Source organism: Cavia porcellus, unplaced genomic scaffold, assembly GCF_034190915.1.
Source record: "Cavia porcellus strain 051 isolate PalLab524CR breed Dunkin Hartley unplaced genomic scaffold, mCavPor4.1 scaffold_15, whole genome shotgun sequence".
Taxonomy (NCBI): Eukaryota; Metazoa; Chordata; class Mammalia; order Rodentia; family Caviidae; genus Cavia; species Cavia porcellus.
The window spans coordinates 58,829,132-58,852,721 of record NW_026947498.1 but is presented as its reverse complement, the minus strand read 5'-3'; the positions used below and the strand labels follow the sequence as shown (position 1 = coordinate 58,852,721).

Sequence of the window (23,590 nt, the reverse complement as noted above, 5' to 3'; positions counted from 1 at the left end):
GTAGGATCTTGAGATAGAAACAAACCAAGAATTTCCTACACACAGAAGATGTCCCTGAAGAACAGACTTCTCCTAGAGAGGCCTTGATACTAGTGATAATGCACTTATCACCAAAACTCACAAGGATTATCACAGAAAACAAAATGAAAAGTTTTGAAATACAAAATGTCAAGAAAAAGAGCAAAATGTAATTTCAGACCTCCAGGCCATCCAGAACAAATCCAGAAGACACTGACATTGAAGAAATTGGAAGTCACAAATCTGAAATTTCTCAAATAGCAATTTAAGTAAAGAAACAACTCCATGAGTCTGTGGAGGAAATAAGATCAAAAACAATCTCTTAGGTTTAAAATAGAAATTATAACCATAATGAAAGAATTGCTGAGCCTATCTAAAGAAGACATATGTTTAAAAAAAAAGAGGATCATAAGAAAATGACGGAAACCTTGAATGAACAACATAGCAAAGAATAAGAATGAATAGAACACATTCAGATATTGAGCAAATTAAAAATTCCATTGAAAGCTGACAAAACCACTTCAATGAAATTGAAGATAGACTTTCAGACCTTGAAGAACTACAGCTAGTGAGTACAAAAGAAAAGATCTCTTGAAAACAATAAGAAATCAAGAAATAACAATTCAACATTTTCAAGATGATGCAAAGAAAAACAATATAAGATGATAGGTGTCAAGAAAAAGCAAGAATTAACATAAATTACACAAAAACACTGTTTGCATAAGTAATAGATAAAAAATATTCCAAGCATGGGAGTAGAATCTGACATACAGATAAGTGAGGAATATAGAACTCCAATTAAACATAAGCAAAATATATCAAACCCAGACACATAATCAAGATTCCAGAAATTCAACACAAAACAGAACATTAAAAGCTGTTAGACAAAAGAAACACATCAACTATAAAAGAAACTGCATTCAAGTCAAGCTGACTTCTCAATATAAATTATCAAGTCAACAAAAGCCTGGAATAAAATATTTCAAGTCAAGGAAAACACCAAATTCTAATCAGGATTGATGTACCCTTCAAAGCTATCTTTCAAAGTTAATGGAGAAATAAGATATTTGTACAACAAAGAAGTTCATGATCATGAAACCAACCCAAGAAAGAGTACTAAAAGACCAACTAGAGAGAGATAAAAATTACTACAATTCCCAAAACAACAACAGAAAGAAATCAACAAGCAGACCAAGCAATTAAAAAGAGGGGAAAAGCAAGAAAACAACAGCAGAAGACAATATGACAAAGATAAACCAGTACATATCAATTATAACAATTAAGGCAAATGGCCTCAATTCACCAATCAAAATAAACAGACTGGCACAGTGGTTCAAGAAACAAAATCTAACAATATTCTGTATACAAGAAACACATACAACCCAAAAGGAAATTCATAGACTGATAGTCAAAGCATGAAAAATAATAATCCATGCAACAAGAACCCAGAAAAAAAGCAGCAGTCAGTAGCTATCTGTTTGCAGACAATGTGAGCTTCAAATCAAAATGATCAAAAGAGGTAAAGAAGGTCACTACATGAAATCTTTACAAAGATTTAAAGGCTGGCATGTTGAACCATCAACTTCCTGAACTGTGATGTCTCATATGGTGAATTCATACCAAAAAGCCAAGGAGGATGGGGATTTAGCTCAACGGGGCAAGCACCTGCCTGGCAAGCACAAGGTTATGAGTTTGGTGCCTGGTTTTAAAAAAAAATGGAGGAGGGGCTCAAAAAGTTTAAGGCCCCACAAGTGTCTTCTATCAGCAGCCTTAGAACCTGATATTAGACAATGAGAAGGGTAGTGATCTATCATAACTGTTTTTACACCAGTGGCTCCTAGCTGAATTCCTGTCTTACAGCTGAAACTCAATAAACATTTTCTTCATTATAGTAGTAATTCCTTCTGGTATTCTACTTAATTTTAATATCTAGCAAGTCCAATACAGCACAAATAAATTCAAAGGAATAGGACACAGGGGATCTACAGAATGATGAGTGAGCCTTCACATGCCCACAGAATAACAAAAGTATGTCCATGTCTTAATTCCTGGAACCTGTGAATTTAACTGTTTTGGGGGGAGGAAGGGGAGCAAGTTTTTTCCACAGCTGTAATGAAGTTAAGGTTTTTCAGATGAGATAATCAGCGATGAGTTCTGGGTCCAGATGGGTTCTAAATTCAATAACAAGTATTCTTTAAAAAGATACATAGAAGAGAGACGCACACACGTGCACACACACATGGGAGAGAGGCAGGTTTGCAGTGATGATTCTACACCAATAACTTCAGACACTCACCAAAAACTAGAAGTAAGATGTGGAACTGATCCTCCTCCAGAGCTCCAGAAGAAACTGAAACCACTGTCACTCTGATTTCAGACTTCAAGATTACAGAGTGCTCAGAAAATGATTTCTGTTGCTTTAAGCCACTAAATTTGTGATCCCATGTTATGGCAGCCACAACAAATAAATACAGAACCTATTGGAAATCCAGAAACAGCAGAATACAATTTTTCCCCCAAACATTTCAGTGGCATTGACAGTTTCCCTTCCATCCTGCATATAGTTCTTGGCGAAATATGGGCCACAGTGTCTAGCAAAAGTCACTGCCTGAGGACTTCCTCTTTCTGGGTTCCGGTCCAGTTTCAATTTAGGTAAATGATTCTTTCTCTCTGGACTTTAATTTCCTTACTCTAAAAGGTCATCGCCCACTGGCTGCATCCACATACTTCCTGCAATGTCTGAGGCAGAGCAGAAGGGAGTGAGCTTGTGGGAGGGGTGTGTGTAAGAAAGAATCACATGAACCACACAATTTAAAACCTGGCGTGTACAGTGTTAAATGGCACAAGCTGTTTAGCTCTAGTAGTAGCCTCCCACCAGTGAATAGGAGGCTGCTTTTTAACTTTGCAATGGGGACTTTTTTTCACTTATTTTTCAGACAGCCCAGGCCAAAGCTGTATGTCACTACATTTATATGAGGAATCAGCACTCTTTAGGGGACACAGCTGTGCCAGCTGAGTGCCTGCAGCTGAATCAATATAAACTGTAAGCTAGAAAATTGGTCTGTGCTGAAAGAACATCAGTCCCAAGACAGGCCACCTGGAACCTTGAGCTGTCACATGGAAGGTTAAACCTTCCTTGTCAGCTCATAAACTGAGCTGTCCTTGCTGTTCTGTAGCTAGCTTAGGTGCAAACAGCAACCATGTGAAATGATTGTGATACTGTAGTCTCCCATTATAGCTGGTCCTGAAAGTTCATGAGAGGGACCACTCTGGGATTCATCTGAGGGACCGGCATGCAAGCTCCCAAGACAGTCACAGGAAGACTCAGGGAGCGGGACCAAGAGCAGATGGCTATTAAGTCCATGTGAGGACCCACCCTTGTCTTTTCCCATCCTTGTCTGGGTTCCAGGGATTTCCTTTTGTATCCTGAGCAACGCTTCACTAATTATCCACCTTATGAAGAATCTATTTGTAGATTTAATTTTCTGAGGGATGCATGACAGCAAGCATACAGCAAACATTCTAAATCTGAGAAGCAAGCAAAGCTTATCTCACAAGGCCCTTCCAGGCATGGGAACTATATGCAGACTGTCTATCTGGAAAGCCTGATTATGTCCTTACCAACTGTGGAACTTTGCTTCTCAGAGTCTCAATTTCCTCATTTGTGAAATAATACTATTTAACACATAGTATTATTGCAAATATCACAATTATAAATGCGCAGGTTCCCATTAACACACATTTAAAAGATTGAAGGAATTTAAAGAAGTAGACAATTCAACACAGAGTAGGAAATTTCAATTTTCTTCCATCACCAATTGCTAAACTCTAGGGAGAAAAAAAAAAAAAGACCGGAGAAAGGAAAAAAGAATAAAATCATAGAAAATCAGAGCAGCTCTATAAACCAATTTGCTCACGTGACACTTATAAAGCACTAAAAAGAACAATCATAACATACACATTTTTTGTACAATTGCCACAAAATCACACAAATTCACTCCTTGACCATACCACATTTTTATTCATTAGTCAAAGATAAAACACAAGGGAAATTAGGAAAATATTTTGTTGAATGAAAAGAAGGAAGCTAGACTATAGGTTTAAATTTTTATAGAAAACCTACAAATTCTAAAACAGTGACACACAATTCAAAATGAAGAATCTCCAAAATACAAAATCAAAGTAAATATAAAATAAAAGAAAGAAGAAAATTCATAAGAAAACTCAGCAAAACAGAAAATACTAGCAACTAGACTACAACAACATGCTGAGAATATGATAGAGCATGACCAAGGGAGGTTTTTCCCCCTGAATGCAAATTTCAAAATTCAATCAATGTAATTCATCATATTAACAGAATATGGGAGAGAATCTATATTGTTTCAGTATTTTCAGGTAAAGATTTGAAAAATTTAACCCCCTTTCATGATAAAAGGCTAAAAATTATAAGAAACTTTCTCAGCCTGATAAAGTATATCTTTAAAATTAAATCTACAAGTATCATCCTTAATGCTGAAAGAATGAATATTCTTTAAATAAGGAACAAGTTTTCTGTTCAGTCTAATTGATTCTATTCAATTATCTTTTGCAGGCTTTAGCCAGTATGGCAAAAGGAAAAGAAAGAAAAGGACAAAACTTTGGAAAGAAGTATTTGCAAATAATACAACTGCTTAGGTAAAAACACTAAGAACTACAAAACAACTACTAGAACTAATGATTTTAGCAACATCACAGGATATTAGTAGCAAAAAAAAGTCTCTCTTAAAATCTGACCCAGCATTAAAGGAAATACCATCATTTCCTTGGCTCTTCTTCTTCTTCTAATTCTTCTTCTTCTTCTTCTTTCTCTTTCTCTTTCTCTTTCTCTTCCTCCTTTTCCTCCTCCTCCTCCTCCTCCTCTTCTTCTTCTTCTTCTTCTTCTTCTTCTTCTTCTTCTTCTTCTTCTTCTTCTTCTTCTTTTTCTTCTTCTTCTTCTTCTTCTTCCTCTTCACCAGATAATACAAAGAGTACCAAAAGAAAAACTAGAGAGTGTTCAAAATGACTACAATTCCCAGAACCACAGCACAAATAAACCACCAGGCTGGGCAAGCAATCAAACAAGAGAAAAAGGAAGGAAACAACAACAGGAAAATAACACAACAACATTAAACTAGTACGTATCAGTTATAACCGTTAATGTAAATGGCCTCAATTCACCAATTAAAAGAAATAGATTGACAGAATGTATCACGAAACAGGATCCAACAATATGCCACATACGAGAAACACATTTGACTCAAAAGGAAACTCACAGACTGAAAGTCAAAGAGTGGAAAACAATATTCCATGCACAAGAATTCAGATAAAAGCAGGGGTAGCTATTCTGCTTGCAGACAGTATAAACTTCAAGTCAAATGTGATCAAAAGAGATAAAGAAGGTCACTACATACTTGTTAGGGGAAAAACTAAAGAGGAAGAGATAAAAATCATAATTATATATGCATCAGATACAGGAGATCCCAAATGTATATGATAAACATTAATAAACATAAAAAGCAAAATATGCAATAATACAAATGTAACATGGGACTTTAATACCCCATTGGCACAAAGAGATAGATCAACAAGACAAAAAGTCATCAAAGAAATAACAGAACTGAATCAAACCTGTGAACAAATGGAATTATTAGATGTTTACAGACTGTTCCACCCGAAAACATCCAAATGCACATTCTTCTCAGTTGCACATGGAACATTCTCTAAAATAGACCATACATTACCCTATAGAACATGCTTAAGTAGATGCAAAGATATTGGAATTATCCCATGCATATTATCTGACCATAGTGCCCTGAAATAGAAATTAATGACAAAAGAAACTGCAAAACCTACATAAACACATGGAAATGAAATAATACCTTCCTGAACAACAATCAGTTACAGAGGAAATTAAAGAATATCTACAATTCAATAAAAATGCAGATACAATATATTGAAACCTGTGGAACACAATGAAAGTGGCCCTAAGAGGGAAATATTCAGCATTGAATTGTCACATCAGGAAAACAGAATGAACACAAATAAACAATTACCGGTAACATCTCAAATTTCTAGAAAAAGAAGAGCAAGTCAAACCCAAAGGCCCTAGAAGAGAGGAAATTATAAAGATCAGAGCAGAAATTAAAGCAATTCAGATTAGGAAAACAGTACAAAGAATTAATGAATTGAAGAACTGGTTCTTTGAAAGAATAAACAAGATTGTTAAACCCCTAGCCAACCTTATCAACAAAAAGAAATAAAAACTCAAATTCATGCAATAAGGAATTAAAAAGGTGAAATTACTATGGATCCTGTGGAAATTCAGAAGATTATGAATGTCTACTTTGAAAATCTTACTAACATAGGCCAGAAAACAGGAAATGGACAGATTCCTAGAAACATAAATTACCAAAGCTGGATCAAGAAGACATAAAAGTTCTGAACAACCCAGTATTAGTTACTGAAATTGAAAACATAAATAAAAACTTATCAACAAAGAAAAGTCTAGGTCATGATGAATTCATAGCTGAATTCTACAAGAAGTTTAAAAAAGATTTAATCTAATATTCCTCAAAATCTTTAATGAAATGGACAAAGAAGCAATTCTCATTCCTGGAGGCAAGTATTACTCTGATACTAAAATCAGAGAAAGACCCAACCAAAGAGGAGGACTATAAACCAATCTCCCAAATGAACGTTGATGCAAAAATTCTCAATAAAATACTGGCAAATAAAATGTAGCAGATCATCAAGAAGATTATACATCATGACCAAGTGGGATTCATCCAGGAATGCAAGGATGGTTCAATATATGTAAAATAGTAAATTAATGTACCACATCAACAGGGCAAAGACAAAAATCACATGATCATCTCAATAGGTACAGAAAGAGCTTTTGATAAAGTTCAACACTTGTTCATCATAAAAACCCTGCAGAAAAATCCAAAAAGATAGTCTCTACATCAACTGAATAAAAGCCATCTGTGACAAACCAACAGCCAACATCTAATACTAAATGGACAAAAACTAAAGCCTTTCACTCTAAAATCAGAACAAGACAAGAATGCCCACTATCATCACTCCTATTCAATATAATTCTGAAAACTTTAGCCAGAGCAATTAAACAACAGAGAGAAATAAAAAGAATAAGAATAGGAAAGAAAGAATTTAAATTATCAGTATTTTCAGATGACATGATACTCTACATAGAAGATCCCCAAAACTCCATCAAAAAACTATTAGAGTTAGTAAGCAAATTCAGCAGTGTAGCTGTATATAAAGTCAGCACTCAAAAATTAGTAACATTCCAATAACACAAACAACAAACTCACTGAAAGAGAAGTTATGGAATTAACAGCTTTCACAATAGCATCCAAAAAATGATATACTTAAGAATCAACCTAACAAAGGATATAGTAGACATATACATTGAAAACTCTAGTACCCTAAAAAGGAAATTGAAAAGGATGTCAGAAAATGGAAAGACAGTCCTTGCTTTGGATAGGAAGAACGAACATAGTAAAAATGGTCATCCTTCCAAAACTGTGACAGAGATTTAATGCAGTTCCAATAAGAATAATGCAGTTCCATTAACATACCTCACAGATCTAGAGAAAGCATTCCTAAAATTCACTTGGAAACAGAACAGACCTAGAATAGCAAAGACAATCCTGGGCAAGAAAGGCAAGGCAGGAAGCATTGCAGCCACTGATGTGAAATTACACTACAAAGCTACTGTGATAAAATCAGCATGAAATTGGCCAAAACAAACAAAACAAAAAAACAGACCTGAGGATCAATGGAACAGATTAGAAGATGCAGACACAACTGTAAAGACATTCAGCCTGTTATCTTTGACAAAGGAGCTAAACATGTTCGCTGGAAAAAAGATAACCTCTCTAATAAATGGTGCTAGTAAAATTGGCTTTGCACATGCCAAAGACTGAAGCTAGACTCATGTCTATCACCATGCACTAAACAAACATCAAAAAGGATGAACGATCTAAATATTAAAGTGAAAACACTAACTCTACTGGAAGATCATGTCAGCAGAAAACTTGACATAAGGGTGTGGAAAGAGTTCATGAACAAAATGCAAACTGCATGGGAAGTACTTCAAATAATCAATAACTGAGGTCTCACCTTATTAAAAAGTTTTTGAACTTCAGAAGAAATTAACAACTTACTGAAAAGAAAACCCACAGAATGGGAAAGAATTTTATCCAGCTGCCCCTCAGACAAGGGACTTATATCAAGAGCACATGAAGAACTGAAAAACATCAGGCCCCTCAATTTCAAGAAAAAATAGGCATTTGAGATGAACACACACTTCTCAGATGAAGGAATACAAATGGCAAATAAATACATGAATGAATGACCAACATCACTGGTCATTTGAAAATGTAAATCAAAACAACATAGACATTCCATCTCACAATTTGTGATAGCTAACTCTTGGAAACAACCCAAATGCCCATCCACCATGGAACGGATAAAAAAGATACGGTATTTTATACAAAGGAATATTACTCAGCTATAAAGAAGGATGATATTGAGACTTTTACAGGTAAATGCAGGCAACTTGAGACCTTACTTATAAGTAAGATAAATCAAACTCACATTTTAAAATATGATATTGTGTCCCTAGTATAAAAAAAGCTGAAGGCTGAGGCAGAAGGATTGTTGCAAGTTTGAGACCAGCCTCAGCTACAAAGTGAGTTCAAAACTAGCCTGAACAGCATAGCAAGACCTTGTCTCAAAAAGACAAAAAAAAAAAAAAAAGAAAGAAAACAGAGGGAGGGGGATGGCGGGAAGGAGGAGGGTGATTTTTTTTTAAAGTAGGGGACAGTATTTGCTATGTACATGAATAAAGACATTTTAAATTTTAAATAAAAGGCTGAAAGAGTAATAAGATCCAAAATGTACAGTAGATATTGAGATAATGGAAAGGAAAGAAAGTGCTTAAAAGGAAAGAACAACTGGGGAGGACAAAGGAGAAAAGGCAGAGGGGAAAAGATGTGTGTGTGTGTGTGTATGTGTGTGTACAAGACAGATAACTGTACTGCTAATCTCTGTTAGTTCATCCACAAGAACAGTTTGTACTTTTATTGTTTGATTGTTTAATCATTTTTTCATGTCTAAATCTTGTAACCTGAACAACTACTTCTAAGATAACAATATGCAACATAGTAACTAGGGTTAATTTCCCTTCTTAAAAAATTCTGCATCATTTATATTTTTTTCTGTTTTGCTTTTTAAAATAAAAAATATGCAGGGAGAATGATAATTCAATTAGGATAGCATTTGAATTGTTTTAGGAGGCTATTGCTTCAGTTTCTGATATGTAAAATTTGTGCACTGGGCAGTCATAGCTTCTTACTTTGAGGCTCGCACCCAGCTCATATTTCTGGAGCTGACTGGCTCTGCCATCCTGCTGTGCTGTGCTGTACTCAATCTTTTACAGAGAGCACTATGCGAGGACACAGGAAACTGTCAGACTGGCCTTATCAGTTACATAGCAGCATTTCAGTTGGCCTTATTTGCATTTCAGAGCCAATTGGAGCAGAAAACACCCTAGCCAGCTCTGTACATATCAGTATACAGAAATCAGACTTGTTTTAACTAATGTTGTAGCAGTTATTCTGCACTCAAGGAGAGGTGCCCAGGTAGTCGTCTATAGAAAGTCTCTAATTAAAGGTGAGTGGGTGGCTTCTGATTGGTAAAGTTTAAGTTTTATGTTTCCATTAATGCTCACTTGGGTTTTGGTTTGCTGACATAGGGACCCAGAGTGCTAGAGGAGTCTCATTTTAATTGTCTCCCAATTAATTTTATTGACACATTTATATTTGATATAGAAAATTAAAGTAGTTCATAGTGACAAAAAAAATCAATGGTGGCCTGGGGTTAGAGATGGAGGGATAAATTACAAAAGAAAATGCTGGAGAAAAAGAGAGTGTCCATGTGCTCTGGAGCCAGCTTTCTGGGCTAGATCTGAGGGATAAAGAAACACCTTGGGGAAAGGGGGGCCCTGCATAGGATTCCACTTTCTGGGGCAGAAGTCTTATCCATGTTCTTAATGTCCTAAATGAAAAATTGAGCAGGACACCCTAGATTGCAGCAAGGCCAGTGGTTTATTTGAAAGAGAAAAGATAAGATACACCATACAAACTGGGAGCAGGCCAAAGAGAGATTATGGGGTTGAGGGGCATAATGTTGAGGGTTTTAAACTTCAGAGCTTGGGGTGGGATTAAGGGTATTGTCTGAGGCCTGACTCCTACCAAATATTGGCTTGACTTGGCCCCTCTGTAAGGCAGTGGAGTTTTTGTGTTTTATGGCCCTTGGACGTATCTAAAGCCCACAAAGAGTGTCAGATCTGTATAATCATTAACAAAGTAATTAGAGTTGGAGTGGACAAAGGATATAGAGGTCTACTGGGCAAATGTCTGGGATTTTTATTGTATATAAACTAATTTCCCCATTATGTTTAGACCTGGGCATCCTGGTTCTAGGATAACGTTTCATTCAGAAGGAAGGCATAGTCCCAGAAAGTGGAATCCTATGCAGGTCCCCCCTTTCCCCAAGGTGTTTCTGTATCCCTCCTTCCTATTTGAACGCTTCCAGGCTTTATTTGCAAGGAGGTCTTGCTCTGTGGAGAAGGACCACAACTCTCAAGGAATATGGTGAACCAGCCATCAGCCTGGAGCTCAGACTCTTTGGTCTCAGGACCTTTTTGCACCCTTTGCAGACTACAACAAATTTTATTTTGTGGGTTTTCTCTACCACTACTATATTCATAATTAAAGCTGAGAAATTTTAAATATTTATTTATTTATTTATTTATTTTTTGTCTTTTTAGTTTTTATCGGTACCAGGGATCGAACTCACGACCGCACACTTGCAAGGCAGGCACTTATGCCGCTGAGCTAAATTCCCAGCCCCTAAATATTTATTTATTAATTCATTTAAAAATAAGAGTAAATCCATTACATTTTAATGTAAATAATACATTTAATGAAAAAATATTTCCAAAGCAAGAAATTTTATGAGAGAATTCCATTATTTCATATTTTTAAAAGTCTGCTTATACTTGGCTTAATAGAAGACAAGCAGATGTTTATTATGTACTTCAGCATTCAACCCACTGCAATATCTCACTTTGCCATATGAAGAAAATTCAGTATTTTGAAAATACCTAGTTAAGTATGGCCTTTAGTCGCTCCATGAAATAAAACTCCTAGGGCTTTTCAGACCTCTTTGAGGTCTCCTTACTGCAAGCTATGACGTCCCCTTGGTCATTTTGGACTCCTCCCTATTGTAGCTGAGGAGAACAGGCAGGAGTGGAGAAGGAGTTAATATAATTAAAGGAATAATTGGTCCTGATTATCATAAGGAAAAGGAGATTGCATTGCTAGCACATAATGCCAGCAGAGAAAGTGTCTGGAGCTCAGAATATTCACCATAGTGACTTTGTATTGGCTTCTTACACAGTGATCATTTTAGACAATTCAAGCAATCTCACCTTGGCAATCAGGACCACGGATTCCTCAGACACAGTAGTCTAGATTAGCACACCAAAAAGCAACCTAAACCAGCAGGACTGCTGAAAAGATGGTAGACAAGGAAGATGATAATTACCAAGTGGGCTGACAGCAGCTGTAGAGGATGTTTCTTTCCTCATTAACCTACATACTGTTTTTTAAAATTTTTTCTCTTTTAAAATCCTGACAAATGACCTCCTAACAAACTAGTACATAACAGGCTGACTTAATACCAAGCCCAAGAGGATCTGGGTGATACAAAACATGAGCTGCAGCACAACTGTTGATGCAACCATCTCTCTCCACACTGTATATATAGCCTGTTACAGGCTGCTGACTGTGTGCTTCAAGCTCCTGAGGCTCTGGGGCTACTCAGGAATGAACAATTGCACACTCACACGTCTAGGAAGAAAACATTCTAGGAATAGACTACAACCAACATTGGAAGGATTTTGTGTATCCCTTTATCCCAGCTCCTTATGCTCTGGTGGAGAAAACCCAGATGTTATGCAGTGCTCTGTAAATTCTCACAAGACAAATTCCGATTGCTACATTAGTACATTGTCCAGCACCAGTCTTCTCCTGTTTGTTTTCTATTTCATGTTCCTCCTCCCCTCCCCATGATACATCAGGTCTGATCTCAAATACATTTTTAGCACTTTTACCTCTGTCTTGATATATTTCTGGGAGAAACCACTGAAACTCAGCTCACTGGCTGTTAGTACCTCAGAATCATGCTCTCTAAGCAATGGCTGCACACATGTGAGAAAGTTGTTTAGCGATTAATTAATATGCTAATCTAATGATTTGAACTAATAAAAGCTCTAAACCTAAGAAATTAAAAAATGTAAGGAGGTAACAGAAAACAGTGGTGAATTGAGGAATTATTTGGTTGAGGAAATACTTTTAGTAGGAGACTTTTCTGTTAGGGGGAAGAATGAGTTTCATGCAGGGACGGGCCATTTCTTGAACTATATTTTATTTTTAGTCATTGTTGAGTTCTAATGTATTAGCAACCTTCTTCTATAACATTAGCAGTTTTTAGAATTTATTGAAAAAATTTACTTCCATTGAAACTCTGTGTTCAGTTTCAAAGACATCTTTGCATATGATTCTCCTGTAAAATTTCCATTTTACAAAGTAATATATATGAACTACAGCTAGACTCTTGTGAAGGCTTACAGAAAAAATAATTCTGTCATGTTGTACCTGATCTGCTAAGTAAAAAAAAAACACATGCTTGGCTTGGTTAAGGGCAAAGGAGGATATGGAAAATGGTTTGAAGAATTGAAGCTACAAATCAGATTTGAGAGTCCACTATAACCATTACACACCTATTCTGAGAAATTGTATTTGCATATGAGCTTATTGTGGCATTGTACATCAGCAACCATAGTTGTGGGATGAGCAATTTTAAAAAAGCATACTCAAAAAATGTTAAAGCTACTCAGCTTTTATCTTAATTGAAATGCTAGTTTAAATGTAAATTCCTGGGTGCTGCTTCAGAATTCTTGACTCACAGCCCCTTAGCATAGGACCCAAAGATATGCATTTTAAATTTCAAACCCTGGGAAGATTTTTGGTCATCCTTTGAGAAACACAGATCAAATGGGCTCTTTTGACTAGAACTTGAAAAAAATTTTACACTGAATTTATGAAAGGCCTCAAGTACACCAGAGTGGTAGATTTTAATGAGGCCAAGCAGGAGCAATTTGGAAACCTGAATGGGCTCATGTGGAAAGCTGGATATCAACCTTTAGTAAACAGCTCACATATTAGGGCAAGGTTTGTAAATCCAAGCTAAGAAACAACTGTGTACTTGAAAGTCAGACAGACTTTTTTCATTGGACCAATAAGAACCCATCCAAAAACTGAAGGCAAGGTCAGCCTCCCTTAAGTAATATGGACTTCAAAGAAAACTAGCAGTGGCACAAAAAAGTGTGTGGAATCTATGTGAGAAATATGAATATGACATCCACAGTCAGTGATTCACTATCCTTACCTTGCAGGGCTTTCTACTTCAGATCACTATTCAGCTTGAGTGGAACCTCATCCATTCAAGAGTTGAAAGCTTCCTCCCCTTACCCAGGAAGGAAGCCAGGGAGCTCTTTGGACTAAAATTGTCCTGGAATATACTAACAAGATGGTCAGCAGATACTGGTCCAAATACTGGCCAGATGGCCCATAGAGGGCTACTGTAATGTTCTGTGGCAAGATGGATTACTGTGTGCACTGGGCTGCCAATTCAATGAGGAGCTGGCAGAAATGGAGAAATCCCCCAAGGTGCCAAGCACAGATTTGGGGATGATTGCTCATTTTATGGACATTGAATGAAAAATGCAGCATTTAATTCTTGGAATGTTTAACTCTGTTTTCCTTACTCACCTGAAATTTCCTGTTCAGTGCCCCTTTTACCTATCCCCTTCACGCCATAATTCTTTCCCAAACATTTGTCTCCATCTAGCATCTTCTCTTTTCTTGTTAATTATCTCAAGTTTCTATTAGACTAAAATCCTCCATTCATCAAGCTCAAATCCCTGCCCAGTGTAATCTTCTGTTCATATAATCTCCTTCAATCACATAAAATTCCAGGACTCAAACACAAGAGCTAATCACTCCTTTGTCTTCCCAAGGTGTGGACAGAGACACCAGACACTTGTGGAAGGGGATGACCTCTCTCTGAGGAGTGGGAAGATTTGAGGGAGGGAGAGCAGGAGTTTCTTTCTTATAGAGTGGTTGAATTATTTATTCCACTGCAGAGAAGCAAAGACAGAAAACAGGTACTGACATTTCCATATTAAAATCAAAAAATGTATCCTGTACCTTTTTATTAATACACATGGTGTCTGTCTTAGTTACTTTATGCTCGTTGCTGAGACAAAATATTGGAAGCCCAAAGTTGGGAAAGGAAAGGTTTATTTCTTACAGTTTTTGGAGGTTTCAGTCCACACTCAGTTGGCTCCAAGACAGGCAGGCATGGCTGGGCTGCAGTTCATGGCGGCCACCAACAGCAAACTCGAACCAGCAAAGAGCAAGACACACCTTCTTCCTACCATTACATCACATCTTGGCTCCACCCCTATGTGGGTAGAGCACTGACACCATCAATCCAAGCACTATACAATGAACCATCACAAATGAACAATGCAAACACATGAGGCCTGGGGGACACAAATATAAACCATGACAGTGTCTTATATGTATAAAGTAATTTCTCATAATTAAAAGGAGAAAATTATGGTTGCCTGAGAGTTCTATAGATGTTGGTCTCTGTTTGCCCTCTGCCCAGTGGTGTTGGCAGATAGGTGTTAGCTGGTGTCATGGTTTATGTCTGTGGCCCCCAGGCCTCATGAGTTTGCATTGTGCATTTGCATTGTCTAGTGCTTGGATTGATTGTGTCAGTGCTACACCCACCTAGGGGTGGAGCCAGGATGTGACATAATGGCAGGAAGAAGGTGTGTCTTGCTCTTTGCTGGTTCCTGCTTGCTGTTTGCAGCTGCCATGAACTGGGGCCCAGCCATGCCCGCCTGCCTTCGAGCCAACTGAGTACAGATTGAAACCTCCAAAAACTGTAAGAAATAAACCTTTCCTTTCCCAACTTTGGACTTCAGGTATTTTGTCTCAGTGACGAATAAAAAGTAACTCAGACAGCTGGTGTCAGTGATTCCACTAAAAAGGTCTCTTTTCGCCAACCCCCCAAAATGGGCATCTCAGATGAATACACACTTCTCAGATAAAGAAATACAAATGTTAAACCAATATATGAAAAAATGTTGAGTATTATCAGTCACTCAGGAGATGCAAATTAAAAACAACTCTGAGATTTCATCTTCTTCCAGAAAGAATGATTATCATCAAGAAATCAACCAGTAACAAATGCTGTGGATAAAAACGAACCCTTCTCTACTATTGGTGGGAGTGCATACTAGTACAACCACTGTGGAAATCAGTATAGAAATTCCTCATAAAACTAGCATTAGAGGTCCCATTAGACCCAGCTATTCCCCTTCTGGGTATCTTTCCCAGAAGAATTAAAAATGTCATATCACAGTGATAAATGTGCACCTGTTTTTATAGCAGCAACAATTTGTAATAGTTAAATCTTGGAAACAACTCAGATGCTCATCAACTGAGGAATGGATAAAAAAAGCTGTGGTATTTTTATACAACGTAGTACTACTCAGTCATAAAGAAGGATAAACTTGAGATTTTTATAGGTAAATGGATACAATTTGAGACCATACTCAGAAATGAAATAAATCACACTCACATGTGTAAACATCATATTGTGTCATGCTGTGAGAAACTCAAAGTATAAATAAGGTCTAAAATGTACAATAGATATTGTGGAATGGAAAAAATTATTCATAGGAAAGAAGGAACTAGGATGAGGGAACAGAAAGTAGAGAAAAGGAAAAGGGACAAAATGTAAGTCAATTATATGAATAGTGTCTTTTAGTTCATTGAAAAGGAGGATTTGTACTAATGTTGATTGGAGAATTTTTTGTGCCTATATTTTATACTCTGAGCAATTAAAGATAACCATATACAATATACTGATTGTTATTCTCCTATTATTTTGTTATGAAATTTTGTTGTGCCTTTTCCCCATAACATAAAAATAAGTAAATAAAAAGGTTTCTTTTTTACTGAATCATCTGGACCCTGGTCAGGTCACCTCAATGTCATCAGTGTACAAACAGAGCCAAAGATGAAATTTTATTACACTGGGCAGCAATTTGGATATCTTTATGGTGTGGAAATGTGAACTGAATAGGAAAAAGAGGGCATGCTTTTATTCAAAAAATCCTTAAATGCTGCTGTGCAAATCAGAAGATTCTGGGAATTAGTGATAGAAGAAGGGTGTCTTGCCCACTGTTGAGCCAGCTCCTGAATCTGTGAAAAGTGAAAACTTTTTCCCTCTTGGTGTTTGGATAAAGACTTAAGGTTTCAGGTTTGCTTGTGCCTGCATTTTATTTAAGAAGAAAATAATAATGTTTTTCTCCTTCCTACCTTCATTCAATTCATTTCAGACCACAGAACTCATTAATATTTAGTAAGATGACCAAACTTATATAGATAAAAATAACTGCCATTTCACTGAAAAACGAACTTCTGTAAACACAAGTTTACTTTCTCTACTGCTCCAAATATAACTAGTTTCCTTCATATATGAATAGACAATCCATTTCCTACCCATAAGCATTATGTAGAATAGCAGTCATAATCACTTATTTTATTTTGTAAAGATCCTTTTGATTTTTGTCTATTAGCACTATTGTCTGTTTGTCTTTCTACTGTACTTTTATCTGAGCTCCCACTAAACATTAAAACAGGTAAAATATCTGTTAAACACCCTTATACCTGTGAAGGCAAAGATTTTCCTGCAGTATAAGATAAATCCTGGTCACCCCTAATGTTATGACCTGTACCCTATAGAATTGTTCTATCCTGGATGGCAGCTGGTAGCCATTTGTGGATACTTAAATTTAAATTCAATTCAACAAAATAAAATATCTGAATTCTTCAGTTTGACTAGCCATATTTTAAGGGCTCAGTACCATATGGCTAGAAACTACTCCACCTGGAAAAATAGAACATGTCTATCTTTTAGAAAGTTCTGTTAAACAGCATTACAGCAGGGGCTCAGTGGAGCAGTGATTTTCATGCAGAAAAATATTTCAAATTCTAGTCAATGATAATCATTATTTTTTATGGCTCTGTAAAAATTTTAGTTGAATATAAGTAAAGCATTGTGGATATTTGGTTAAATAGTTTACATATTTCAATGTATGGGGAAAATTCTTAGCTGCACAATTACAAGTAATGTTCCAAAATTTAGACAGTCCTGGGTCCAGCTATAAATATTAGCTATATAACTCCCTTTATATATATATATATATATATATATATATATATATATATATATATATTTTTTTTTTTTTTTTTTTACCTGTAGCAGGGATCGAACTCACGACCACATGCTTGCAAGGCAGGTGCTTATACTGCTGAGCTAAATCCCCAGCCCCCCCTCCCTTAATATTTGGGCATACATTCTTTGTTATAAAATGGAGACATTTATGTTAGATATTTGCTATTTGCTATTTGATCATCAGTAGGTAGGAATTGTATCATGTCTTATTTATCTTTGTACATTGAAACTTTGAACAGTGGGTGGTACACAGCTGGTGCTTGATAAATATTCTTGAGCTAAATAATGAAAAATTTACAGGAATCTTTGTAACTTCAGCCTCTTTTTCAATATGTAAGAGTATAATTAAATGGAAGGACTTTATTCACCAATATTCGAAGGAAGATGTGCCTATGAAATCTGGAGAGAAGAAAATATGTTTGAAAAAGATTTTTAGAAAGCTTTATGTAAATGAAAATGAAGATCTAGTAAATTCTTGGAAGCTTTCTGAGTCACACCGATGTAGTTTAACTATTACCCTTGGCTGCACCTGGTTTCAAAGCAAGTGAAACTAGACATTGTTTTAGATAGGTTGTAGTCATATGAGAGGTTAAAAATAGGACATGTAAATCAGTTTCTTAGGATCTGTTAAATAATAATGTTCTTCACTTGTACAGTTTGTTCCCCACAATTCTCTGTGGCTCAAACTATATAACAGCTTGAGTTCTGAAAGAATTTAAAAAGAGTGCAATAATTCTTGTCCTGTAGAAGCTGACTTTATTCACAGGTATAATACTTGATGTCACATCTTGTTATGAACACACGCAGGGTAAAGCCCTGAAGATCACTGACCAATATGCAAATCAACACATTTTTGTCAAGCAGAGTCTAAATTAATAGAGAAACAAGCCAACCAGCCAAATGTGCATGCACAAGAATCCAGCTGAGACACATGCAAAAGTCGGGCTTTTGTTGGCAGTTTGGAGGAAGGGTTGGGTTACTTAGGGAAGACTTTCTGGGAAGAAGGACTGAATGTTCAAAACAGACAAGCGCCTGACAGATTGGGAATGGGTGTGAGAGTCCTTGGGACCAAAAGACTGTGGGATTACATGGTTCCTTAATTTTTCAATTGTAGAGCCAGAATCCAGATGTGAGAACTCCAGTGGTAAGCCAGCCAGGTCCACGGCCCAGTTTCAAATTTTACTTCACAACGGGGATGAAATTCAGCTCTCTTGTTTTCCCTCTGTGTAGAAGAACCCAATTTGGTGCTTGGCTGTTATTTATGTGCTACGTTTATGTGAGTGGTTTTGTGTATATGCATCTCCATCAGTGTTTAGTGGGCCTACATTTATCTGTATATTTTATGACAATACTCTTGTATAGAAGCCATAATAAAAATGGCTGTCTGTTCTAACTTTTATATTTTATATTTATATTTTAAAAATGGTTCTCAGTTCTAATTTCTATATTCTATCTTCTTTTGTTAATTGAATACAATTACTATTGAAGTGAAAAACTCTTGGGAGGCCTTCCTTTTTTGGTACTCCTTTCATTCACTGATATTTCTGATATTCTCAAAATATTCTCTAAGAATGGTGGAAAATATGTTCTCCAAATGTTGATTTTCATGAAGTTCTAACTCTGTAATTTCAATTTAAATAACAAGTTTCTGTCACTCTTTTTCCTTTTTGTAGTATGATTCCAGATTCAAGTTCTTCAAACTGTCAGCTCTGTTGCAGACAGATGGAAGCATTTCAAGGTTTCTTCTTTTTGTACTAGAACACTGCAAGTCCCTTGAGTCCTCAGAGGGCATGGACTCAAAGGGTCTTCTGGGTCCCTCGGGTCTATGGGGGAATCATAGTCACTTCAGTGATTGGTCAATCCTGAATCCTAGACATTGTCTCACCATCCTTCCCTAAAACCCATAGAAACACAGTTCATCCCAGGAGACTTTGTAGTCCAGAGAAAGGACTCTGAGGAATCAGGGACTCAAAGGTTAGGAACCAATGTGGGCAAATCTCTTCACCCAGTTTTCCTTGCCTATAAAGTAATAGAACTGTAGCAGGTAATGTCTAAGGTTCTGCTGGCTCTGATATGCCTGAAATCCACAAAGCCTGGTGAATACTAAGGTAGCACAGAACTCAAAAGAGTTCTCAAAAGAACTGCACTATCTCACTGCAAATGTAAGAAAACTCTAAGCAACTGACTGCAGAATTCTAATCTTGTTTGGAAAGAAACCAGAAAATAAACACTTGCTCAAATAAACCAAAAGAAAACACTTGCAAAACTGTTTGTTCTTTTATTGAATCCTTAAAATATAATGTCCTAAGTGTTTTTCTATAAAAAGCAACTTCTTTCCCATATCTCTGATTCCAGAATGTGTCAATTCTCTATGCTGTGAACACTTGGTAAAGTATTTGATTTACTGTATGAGATTATTCATATGACAGTTACTTATGATAATTTTATTTGAAAAACTTTTACATTTGAACACAATTTTTAAATGTGAAAGTCTGAATTTTATGTCATTTTTGGTATGGAATTAATGTCTTAGAATTTAGAGTATACATCAACAGGAAAGTGACTTGGTTGTCTACAAAAGTGAAATTTACCTGTTGTCTAAATTTGATCCATTAGCATATTCTGTAATCTCTTCTCCAAGGTCCTGCACTGGATTTCTGCATCGTGCTGCTCCTCATCCTGGCATGCTCTTCTCCCACTCTTCTTCCCTCAGCAATGCACCAGAGTTCAGAACAGCAGCTTCTAGCTCACTGTCACAGCCTCTTGTCCTGGAAGAATTCTTACAGAACCTTTGGTTTTTATAACCTTTTCACTCATTGGACTAACCCAAAGAGTATTTTGTATGCCTGACACTTCACAAGGTAGAGAAGTAACAGTAAATAAGATAGAACAGCTCTGCTCCACCTCTCCTACAATATTATGGGAGAAATAGACATTAAATGAATAACATTTTTATCATTTTGTGACAATTATATTAGTGCCACATAAGAGAAATCAGGATGTTTCAGGAGTACAAAATGAGGAAACTAATTAGCTGGTGAATTTATGGGAAGAATGCCAGGAGACATATCCCAGGGAAAATGATATTTTCTTAGAGTAAAAGAGATTGAGGAGTTGTCTAGTTGAAGATGAAATAGTGTGGGAATAAAAGTAGGAATAAGAGCAAAATCTCACAGTCTCACATAAACAATGTGTTAGCTTTGCATTATTATAATAAAATACTGAGATAATTAACTTACAAAGAGAAGACAATTATTTTGACTTATGGTTTTTCAAGGATTTAGTCCATGACCAGTTGGCTTCTTTGCTTTTGAGCCTGTAGTACTGCAGCACATCATGGGGGGAGCCTGAGGCAGAGCAAAGCAACTCACCTCATATCTGAGAACCAAAAGAGGAAAGAGGGACTGGGCACATGCCCAGTAATGGGAAGACTTTCCACTGGGTCCGACCTCTTGTTTCCCCATCTTCCAGTACCACCAAGCTTGGAATTAAGTCTTTAACAAATGGGCCTTGGGGAACACTTCAGATTCAAACTGTGGCAAATAGCAAATTTAGGTTTAATCTTTTGATTTCTAATCCCTATCAGAAATTCTGCCCCAAAATAAATAGCCTCACAATCACTTAAGTTTTTTAAGCACAATACACATCCAGAAAATATTACCAGTTAATACTTCTGGCGGTTGCTATTTTAGGTAATAAATTTCTTCTTTGTACTTTTACATAGTTGCAATATTATTCATAATGATCACATAATCATTTTCCTTAGACATATAGCATATTTTATAATGTAGTTAATTTTATTTTTAAAGAAAAAAGTCAATGGAACAATAATGTCTACTTTGTGCAACTGCCTAGAATGTAAGCCTCCCTTGTGTGTATCAATTGCAGTATGGTAAGTTCAGTGGCATAATACTCAGGATTGCAAAATTTGCTCATTCTCTCATTCACATCCAAGTACCAAATTTGGAAGGCATGAAGCCTACCATATTTCTTAAAATTTATTGAGTGAATCTATAAGCCATACTTCCAGCTGTGACTATGAGTTTTAATTATGAGACTGCTGACCATATGACTTACCAACTATAAGAAAGAAGGTGAAACTTCCATATTTTAGGGTTAGACAACACTTATTTATGCTGGTATTGACATTAAAATGAGATCTACCAATCTTCTGGGATAAAACTTTTAACCTTGCTGTAATTTGTTCGAGACCTTAAGTCCCCAAGATAAGTAAGTGGTATTTGAGTGTATTTAAAAGCTTTGTTAAGAAGAACATTGCATTTTTAATACCAGTACTCTAGGAAGTTGAGGCAGGAACAATGCAAATTCAAACCCAGCCTGGGAAATTAAGTGACTTAGCAAGAGCCTGACTCAAAATTACAAAGAGAAGAAAAAGGTCAGGGATGGAGACTGTGGTGAGAGTGTGCCATAGCTCAGTGAGAAGATTCTAGGTTCAGTCTTCAGTACTGCAAAAGGCTGATGGATGGCACATAAAATTATGAAAAGACTTCTAGTCACAATGCAAACAGAAACCTAACAGAATAAAACCTGGTTCTCTTATATGATAAAACTTTCAGATTTTTCATAGTGACTATAGAAGATTAGATTTTTTATTTTAAATAGGATAAAACAGGTTCCTGAGAAGATGGAGGATTAATAAGTAGCAGGTAAAGAGCCTCTCTCAGAGAAACAGCTCAGACACTAGAATTTAACACCATGGAAAAGACCAGACAAAAGGAGAGGGATTCTCATGACCCAAGAAGAAATGAAGGAAAAAGAAAAAAGAAAAATGTGGATGGAAGGCTAGAGCCAGATGCACTCTCACTGGAGCCAGTCCCACTCTTTGCTAGGTGCCCTGGAGTCAGACAACTCACAGTTGCTCTGAAATCAGAGGTTGGTGAGCCTGAGGCCCTTGATGGGAGGATGCATCGCAACAGAGAATGGAGCCAGCATGGAGATTTACACTGCCCTCGGTGAGTGCTTGGAATTTGGCCCTCCCATAGGAGGGGGTGACTGGCTGGACAGCATATTGGAATCAGGCAGGATGGGCCTGGACCTGGAACTGCAGTGGCTTCAACTGGCTGCCCCTGGTGAAGAGCAGATTGGTGGGATCTGCTTGGGCTGGGCCACACCCCTGGATGAGACCCGATAGCCAGGGACAAAATTGCCCCTAAAATTGTCCCCAACTGGTTCCCTCCATGCAGCACACACTAATGTGGTGAAGGTCCCCACTGATTGCCTGGCTCAGAGGGGAGGGGCCAACCTACACTGCCCCTGCTTGCACCTCAGTGATCAACAGCAAACTGGAGAGAGCAGCAATCCCTAGCCAGCACACTTAAGAGTAACTGTAACCAATACAGAAAGAACCTGGGACCTCCACCATACACTTGTATGGAAGAAACCAGAAACATGACAAGAGAAAGAAACAAAGAAAAGTTTCTAGCCACCAACACAGGGAATATGGATCCAGGAGAGGTAAAATACAGACAAAATTGAGGGAAGAAAACATGCAACATCAGAAACAGCATCAACCATGCTAAAAAAGTATCTCCATGACATTATAGAAGAGCTCAAAGTAGAAATACTAATACAAATAAAGCAAGATATATGAAGATTAATAAAAGAAATTCTAAGCACCTCTCAAGAAGACGCAGATGGAAGAATGGAGGAACACAGAAAAAGGAGAGAAACTTTCAATGAAGAATATTTTAAAAATCTAGAACACATGAAACAGATTCAAAGAGAGAACTAGGAAATTAAAACCTCCATTGAAAGCTTGCAAAATTGCTTGAAAGAAACTAAAGATGGACTATCAAAACTTGAAGATAGGTCCTGCACCTCACCATCGGTGTGCAGAGGAAGGGCTGGGTGGATCTGGGGTGCCTGCATCCACCTCCCCGGGTGTCTGGAGGACTGTGGATATCTCAGCAAGCAGGGGAGTATCGCAGGTTCCAGAGGCCCCGCAGCCTGTGGTAAGTGCTCAGTGCACTCTGCCCAAAGCCCAGACTGTTCAGGACCCTCCAGGCTTCTGGGTGCAGTGAAGTGGATAAGTGGGTCTGAGGCATCTACATCAGCCTCCCCATCC

At 37.0% G+C, this 23,590-nt stretch overlaps 1 protein-coding gene across 2 annotated transcripts in view; it reads right to left on the bottom strand.

The window, feature by feature from the left end:
* Nucleotides 1–14,616, bottom strand: part of LOC100734714 (cell surface glycoprotein CD200 receptor 2) — a 38,645-nt gene extending 24,029 nt beyond the window's left edge. The window contains exon 1 of one of the 2 annotated variants that reach the window (XM_063224956.1): nt 14,500–14,616. The gene's annotated coding sequence lies outside the window, so the exon portion shown is untranslated. Of the gene's footprint in view, nt 1–2,314; nt 2,588–14,499 lie in introns of those variants that run through there. The other variant, XM_063224955.1, reaches the window with a different exon arrangement.
* Nucleotides 14,617–23,590: the final 8,974 nt, after the last annotated feature.